The sequence below is a fragment of the Pteropus vampyrus genome, unplaced genomic scaffold (assembly GCF_000151845.1).
Source record: "Pteropus vampyrus isolate Shadow unplaced genomic scaffold, Pvam_2.0 Scaffold39, whole genome shotgun sequence".
Classification (NCBI taxonomy): Eukaryota; Metazoa; Chordata; class Mammalia; order Chiroptera; family Pteropodidae; genus Pteropus; species Pteropus vampyrus.
In genome coordinates this window covers 10,096,146-10,104,166 of record NW_011888820.1, presented here as the reverse complement: position 1 = coordinate 10,104,166, position 8,021 = coordinate 10,096,146, and positions in this window count along the sequence as shown.

Sequence of the window (8,021 nt, the reverse complement as noted above, 5' to 3'; positions counted from 1 at the left end):
GAAATGAGTATTTCAGACCCTTTTAGAGAATCTCTATTTAGGACTATTGGGTTATTTCCTTCACGATGAGAATAGATTAGTAGGCTTTATGCCATTGGGAATAATATTAACTTATATTCCCAATGGCATAAAACAAGACAATAGCCTTTGTTTTAAAAAGTATTAGAACCTTTCAAATTAATTGCTCTTTATTAAAAATTTGCAACCATCCCAAGGCCAGAAACTCTTTAGATCCAAGCATTTCTGTATAACCCGTTGCACTTCAGACATACCATGCTTGTAGGTAAGCCAGAAATGAACTAAATGAAGGCTCAAGTCAGATGCTGTTTACCTCTCTGAGTCTTCTCTGACCTGGTGTCCATACATCTGAAAGTTTGCTGGTTAGAGAACATTCATTGTATGTTCACAGGATACATTTGCAAATTGGGTTATTAGTACCTCAGAGTTTCTCCTCTGATTGGATACAGATCTAAGGCAGGAGCTCAGGTTCTTCATTCTAAATGTGGAGGGATTTCTACTCCTTCTTGAGTTTGTACCAAGCAGAATTCCACTTCCTTTATAACCCCTTTGATTTCTGACTGAAGCTTTGAGCTAGGAGAATTCAAAGCCCTACAATAGAAACTGCCAAGTTATCAGGAGCTTAGACTTTCTGTATTTCATATTGGCTGCTTCACAGAAACTTTATGATGCTAAGAAAAAAACAAATAGCAAAGGCACGAGGCATTATAACTGTGTGGACATGATAATACCTTACATGCTAATGTAAGCTTTAAGTTAAAGATTAGTTGTAAAAAAGCCTAGTCCCATCTCATGAATGTGTTGAAAGATTGTGAAAAAATCTTTAGCTTTCAAAAGTGATAAATGACCATACCCCACTTTTATTTAAGCCATGGAAATACTTTTTAAAAAACATATCACATATGATTTGAATCTAGGCAAAACATTCTCTGATAGCAGAAGCAGAGATGATGGCAAGTACTGAAAAGTAATGAGGCCGTTGAACAAGGTATCTGAAAATAACTGCAAAGAAATAAAAGGTTAACAGTGGTATCTAACCCCTTTTTCTCTTGGGTTTGTCTTACCAATTTATGGAACTATTTGGATGCTTTGATCAGAGATAAATGAAATCACTTATTGCTTAAAATAGGAAGTGATTTATTGCCTAGCAGTGTCTTGACAGGAAAGGATTCAGCCATTACTCCATACATGTTTGGATGAGGAAAACAGAAGGAAAAATAAAGTGTAGCATGGGGCAGTTTGAATGAATTTTAGATTCTTTCAAGTGAATAAGCAGCAGTCTGGCTCAAGCAGTGAAAGCATGCCTGCTTACCTTTATTTTAATGACTATTATAATAAATATTGTGAATCTTATTCTTAGGATGCAGAGTTGCCTTTTAATATTTTATAACTTTTAATGGATTCTAAGACTAGCAGGTACCGAGAAAAAGGCATTAACACTTTCTTTTCTTTTCCCATCATACACCAGAAAGAATGGTTACTATATAAAAGGAAGAGAATTTAATTTAGACTAGAACCTCTCAAAGGGTAAGAATAATTTTTTAATGTACAATATGTCATACCACACCATATATACATATAAGCTGTTACATGAAATGATAAAAATAAAACTTCCAAAATGCACATTTCTTCTATTATTAAAAGAAGAAAACAACTGAAATATAAATCACTGAAAATTTCCAGTAATACAATGTAGGCCCTTCTAAGTATAGTACTCAACCAAGGAATAAGGGTCTTTTGCATATCCAAGAAGAAAGAAAGAATTCAGTATTCTGCACCACAATTTCACACTCATAATTTTGGGAATTTACTATTTCCTTGACCTAAAAATGATATCTCAGACTTCCAGTTTCCAGTACCGCATGTAAGGAGCTTAGATGTCACCATGTCACTTTACAATCAGTAAATAGCTGAACAAACTGAAAAATCCACAACTCTTCTTGGATCCATCAGAGAAGTGAGGTCACAAGGCAAACCGCTACTCCCCAAAGTGAAGAGACAGACAGGTGGGCAGGGAGAAGTACAATATAGGAGCAGAAACCTCTGCAGGAACCAGGGCCAGGTAGGAAAACCTGAACTGCTATGAATGCATTTCTAGAGGCTCAACGTGGACAAGTCTGAGAGAAAAGAAACTCCAAGGGGACCCGGTCAGAAGGGGCCCCCATGCTTCTGTGAGTTTTACCTGCAGGAACGCAGAGCAGGTTCCTTCAGAGAATAGCAGAGAAAACCCCCTCCTGATCCGGCAGCCATGGAAATACTTTTAAAAAAACATATCACATATGATGTTGAATCTAGGCAAAACATTCTCTGATAGCAGAAGCAGAGATGATGGCAAGTACTGAAAAGGGGGAAAAGGAGACATTTTGAAACACACCAGAGCACTCTGTTCTTAACAAGGCCTAACTTCAGGTGAAACTAGTTAACCAGGGCCTAACTGACCCAGGGAAAGGGAAATAACTATCTCCAGCCCCCTTTAGCCATCCTATCCCACCAACATAGAGGGCGGAGGAAACTAAGAAACACTTGTGAAGTTCACAGTCCAGGGACACGGGCTCAAGAAAAACGGAGACCAATAGTAGGACTGCAGACCATTTCCACTACCCCCATGCCTTGCCTTTGCAGTACTCAAGACCTGTTTACCCTGTTCCTCTTATCTGATACATCATGTCCACCTTTCAACAAAGCATAATAGTAAAAGGCAAAAACAAAGTTTGAAGAGACTGAGCGAGCATTAGACCAAAGTTAAATATGGCACAAGGGTTGGAATTATCAGACCAGGAATTTTACAAAATTCCTTGTAAAAGTAGGATAGTGAAAGCAGAGAGATGGAAATTCTAAGAAAGAATAATAAAAGAAAACACTGTAATAGAAATGAAGAATGCAATTGATGGGCTCGGATTGGCCACAGCTGAGGAAAGAAATTCTGGGCCTCAGGGTAGAACAATAGAAACTTTAATAACTGAATAGCAAAGATAAAAAAGACAGAAAAAAAAAATAGAGCAGAATTTCTAAGACCTGTGGAATGATTATAAAAGGTATGACATACACATAATGGGACTAGCGGGCAAAAAGAAAAAGAGAAAAGAACAAAAACAATATTTAACCGATAATGATTGAAAATTTTCTCCAAATTAATGTCAGACACTCGACCACAAATGAAATGGAGAAAGTGGGTGAAAGAAGAGACAAATAGATCAATGGAACAGAAAAGAGAGCTCAGAAATGACTCCCATAGATACAGTTTATGAGGAAGGACCGTGTCAATATCTTTTCTTCTCGGATGAATAAACTAAAGTCAAGTGAAATGAATTACCCTGATCGAGATCACACAAGGTGTCAAAACTGGAAATCTGTCACCAGTCCTAACAACTCCACAATCCATCTTGTTTCTGTCATTTTTAAATGATATTAATTTAGAGCATATTCCTCTCAATCCTAGAAAGAATTCGAAGTAGTCACAATAAAAGCCACTCCTACAGCACTGCAAAAATAGATAATGAAGATAATAAGGTACATAAGCGAGGTGAAATAAATATAGAGATTTAAATAATGACTGTGACTATCTGTAAAAATGAGATCAGAATTCTTTAAATATAATAGCAAGATCTTCTTTGCATGATAAAACAAAATTGCTTGAAAGAGATGGTGTGGTCTGTAGTGGGATGAGAGAAAAGTGCGAGAGGAGTTCAAGGCAGTGTGAAATGACTCTCCATAGACTAGCGAAGAGCTATTAAATCAACGTTTTAAGTTCTACTTAGGAATGCTATAGGCCTTCTATTCTAATCAACAAAGTAATGGCTATATACAGACAACACTCAACACTTCCGCATACTTAAAGTAACAAGAGGCTGAAAACAGTTGTGAGTAAAAATATCAAGAAGAAACCTACCACGACCAGAAGATTTGGGTTCTGGCTGATCACCCACCCATAAGAGCTGAGGGTGCCAGCCAGCTCTGTCATTGGATGAAGGGCCACTGCATCTCAGAGCAGTTGCTGGTTTTCTCAGATTTCTCCAAGGTGTTTCTTGGAGGACTTGCTTTCCCTTAGCTGCTGAACCAATTTCTAACAACATAAGAGCTCTGATGATAAAGTGCTGAGTCTAGTTTTTAAAAAAGTAAGTAATTCAGGATGTAAACAGCCGAGTAAATGTTTTCCTTGCAGTCATTACCTTGGGTGGTGACACGATTAGTCTAAGGGATATTGTCTTGGCTTAAATCAGTCTGCCTTTAGAACCAGTAACACTCAAAAAGGAAATTTGTCTTGTATTATATAATACATAGAGTTAAATGACAATGTTTTCATAGGTTATGCTTTAGTCTTTAAGGTTTTTTTAATGGGATCGTGGCTTTTCACTCTTCATGTATATTAATACTGACTTTTGCTTTTAATGTGTCTAAAGCTTTTATGTAGTACATAATGTCCTTATATTTGTGCATTCAATCAAAATCATTTAATGGAAACCTATTTCATATATACCAGGTGCCAAACTCATAGAAAGATCAGCTACTCTAAGGGAAATGGCACTCTTAATAACCAGAGGCTTTTTCTTGTAATTAACATGGCCATGTGGTTCCTTGTTCCAGATTTAAGGGTATTCATTGGCAATTGCCTTATCTATTTCTCTAGAAGGAAAAGTAGCAATATTTTGAGTCTCTGTATATTTTTTTCCTAGCTTTTTTTCCTTCTTTTTCTTCACTTTTTAAATAATACATTTTTTCTGGAGATCAACATTTCAGCTTAGGCTGTCAAGGTTTTCTTTTAACATATCAAGCAAGTAAGAAAACTCTTGCCTTTCATTCTGGTGTAAAATTATCTTTGTCAAGTGACTCAACGCTACTTTGCTTTCTGCCACAAATAAAATCTACCTGCAATGTAAATAAAATATTCAGGACATTTTTTCCTTAATAAATTTGCAGCCACAATTCAAGCATAAAAGACAGCATTTGCTTTTATTGATGCCCAGCTATTTGGTGAGTAGAAATATTAAGGTGCATCTTTTTAAAAATAGTACACATAAAGAAAACAAACACTCAATCCAGTTCTTATAACATAGTCGTCCATGTTTTATAATGGTCTCTTAGTTAAGCATCCATCCTGGAAAAAGTCTCAAGTGGCTTCTATTTCAAAGTTAAGGAACTCTATGTGTAGTTCTAAACAATGGTACGATTAAATATCTTTGTGCATAGTGTGGATTTCTGAATGGCAATTCATAAATAAGTCCTCATGTTAAGAGTTTATATATTACATAGAACCGAGGACCCTTCAGTGAAGTCATCCTCCAATTCAGTGCTTCACAGGAAAGCTACTAATGAGGAGGACTCCTTTACAACCAAATAATTAGTCTGAGGATCTTTAGAGAAAGAAGGAATCCAGTTCTATCATCTTTTTCTGGTAAAGTGAGTACATCAGAAATGTATAGATTTGAAAATACCCAGCTCATGATATTTTCAGCAAGTAAATGCTTCTGTGAACATATAACTTTCTGGGCCTTGGCTTTTCTGGATAAAAATTAAAAGGTAGGAGAACATGTGCTCTGAGCATGTGCTCCTGTTTGAGTCAATGACAGTGTTTTGAGATCATGGTCCTCAGAAATCAGGACCAAAATTTGACACCATTGGACAATCAGAAATCAGGGTCTTGGTAACCTAGTGATGGGCTGAAGCCGCTCATACAAGCTTGTTGAGAGCCAATTGTTAAATTTTCAGGAATTTAGTGAGCCACTTGTTAAGCATAGTCATTATTAAAATTAAGGTATATAAATTTAAAATTCAGTAAGTTATATTTTAAAAAAGAATACTCAAAATTCAGCAATTAATTGTTATGCCTTTGAGGTTATTTACACCAATTGTCTATATTGTGGAGACACTACATGATGGCGTGCAACCCAGCATCTTCCTAACTCCACGTTCAGTGACGTCATGTCGGTAGCTTTACATTGGCCACAGTGGGAATATGTATACTAGGAAAACAGGAAAATGCTACAGATTGGTGCTTTTTAATTTTTTCAGAGACCTGGTTGTTAAACATTGACCCACACACCTCTGGGGTCACCGGGCTGAGACGAAGGAGAGAAAGGTGGTGTGGATTCAAATAAGCGAATCAGGGTGCCACTCTAAGGCAGATCGCATGGATGTTTCCTCAGAGCAGAGTCCACAAGGCATAGTTTTTTACTTAGGTATGTCTGGTTCATATAGTCACTTTAGCCTGATGCCAGTCTGGTCCTGTGACCAAGAGAGAGAAGGAAGAGTCTTTGACAGCAAGTGCAGTTCTAAGGAAGTTTAGGTCAGGCCAAACGGAGTTTTTGAGCCAAAGGACTCCCTCATTTTACAGGAAAGGTCTTTCCTTTTCTCACTCATTGCCTGAGAGCGGCCTGTTGAAAGCATGACCTTGGCACAGATGTTGTAGGGGTAGCCACAGGGACAGAGGCTGAGATCGGGGAAGTACAGAGAAGGAGATGGTGGGGCAGGAGGGAGAATGAAGACCAGCAACCAGCACAACTTGGCTATGATATAGGGCTCATGGAGGCACAGTGGGAGAGGTTGAGTTTAATATTTCCAATTAAAAGTCACTCCCTAGCAATATCTGTTACAATGGAAATACTCTGGAGCTGGGGCTCTCAGCATCGTGGTTAAAGTATCAAAGACCTGACATGAGAAGGAAATATTCTGCTAGACAGACAGGCTCTTGTTATCTTTTAGGTCAGGGGTCCCCAAACTTTTTGGCACCAGGGACCGGTGTTCCTATGAGAATCTAATGCCTGATTATCTGAGATAGAGCTGAGGCGGTGATGCTAGTGCTAGGGAGTGGCTGCAAATACAGATGAAGCTTTGCTCACTACCTGCCATTCACCTCCTGCTGTGCGGCCCGGTTCCTAACAGGCCATGGACCAGTACTGGTCAATGGCCCAGGGGTTGAGGACCCTTGCTTTAAGTTACCAGCTTCCTGAATTTACAGCTTTCATCATGAATTATTGCAATTGTAGGATGGGACAAAAGGAAAAACATTTCCAAGTCACCTAAGAAGAATGCAGAGGAAGAACAAAAGCCAAACTGGCATTGCCAAATTAAGCAGAAGCTATTATGTATTCAATCAATCAATCAATAAGTCAATTAATCAATATTTATTGAACCTGTCATATGCCAGATACTACTGAGTGTTCTGGTGATACAGCAGTAAGTCATACAGAAAAAAATCTGGCAATCATGGAGCTTACATTCTCGTTGGAAAGACAAACAGTAAATGAGTAAACAAGAGGGTAAATAATAGAACTTCAGAATCTAAGCCTCAAGAAGACTATCAAGCAGGGTAATATAGGATGATGATTCTATCCCACACAGGTGGTCAGGAAAGGCCTTTCTCAAGAAGTGATGATTGAAGAGCAGCCAAGATTAGAGTTTTTCCCTTTCCTGTTGAAGATTATAATTCAACCTCCACTATTTTAGCTTCCTTTGCCTAAGAAAAATTACGTACAAACTAATACAACCTCCATTTTATATTGATCTCATTTCCATTTACCACTGGCTCAAGAGCCAGTAGATGTTTTAGATAAACACATTGAAGCAGAATAGCCTGTACTAGCTTTTTAGTTCCAAAAGTATTTACTTAAATAAAAACCTCCCAATATTTTTGGGTATAACAAAATTTTAAAAATGATAACTAGAATCTCAGGAATACGTAAAAAAGACCATACAAGTTTTCACAATTTTTAATTTTTTTCTTTAAAAACAAGTTGTTCCTTTTGTATTTTCTCCTCAAAGTATAATGAGTGTGAAAAATAAAAAAGTTTTTGCATGTTTAGGTGTGTACAATTCAAGCATTCTTATCTTGAATTATTAAATATCATCCAATTTTGGGTAATTTGTCAATATACAAAACATTAGGACACAGAAAGAACTAAAACCTTATTTGTTATACATAAGATTTAAATATTTAATCTGAAGCGAAATAATCATTTTGGCTTTCCTCTATGTTTTCATGTTGATATACTGATTAAATTATTATA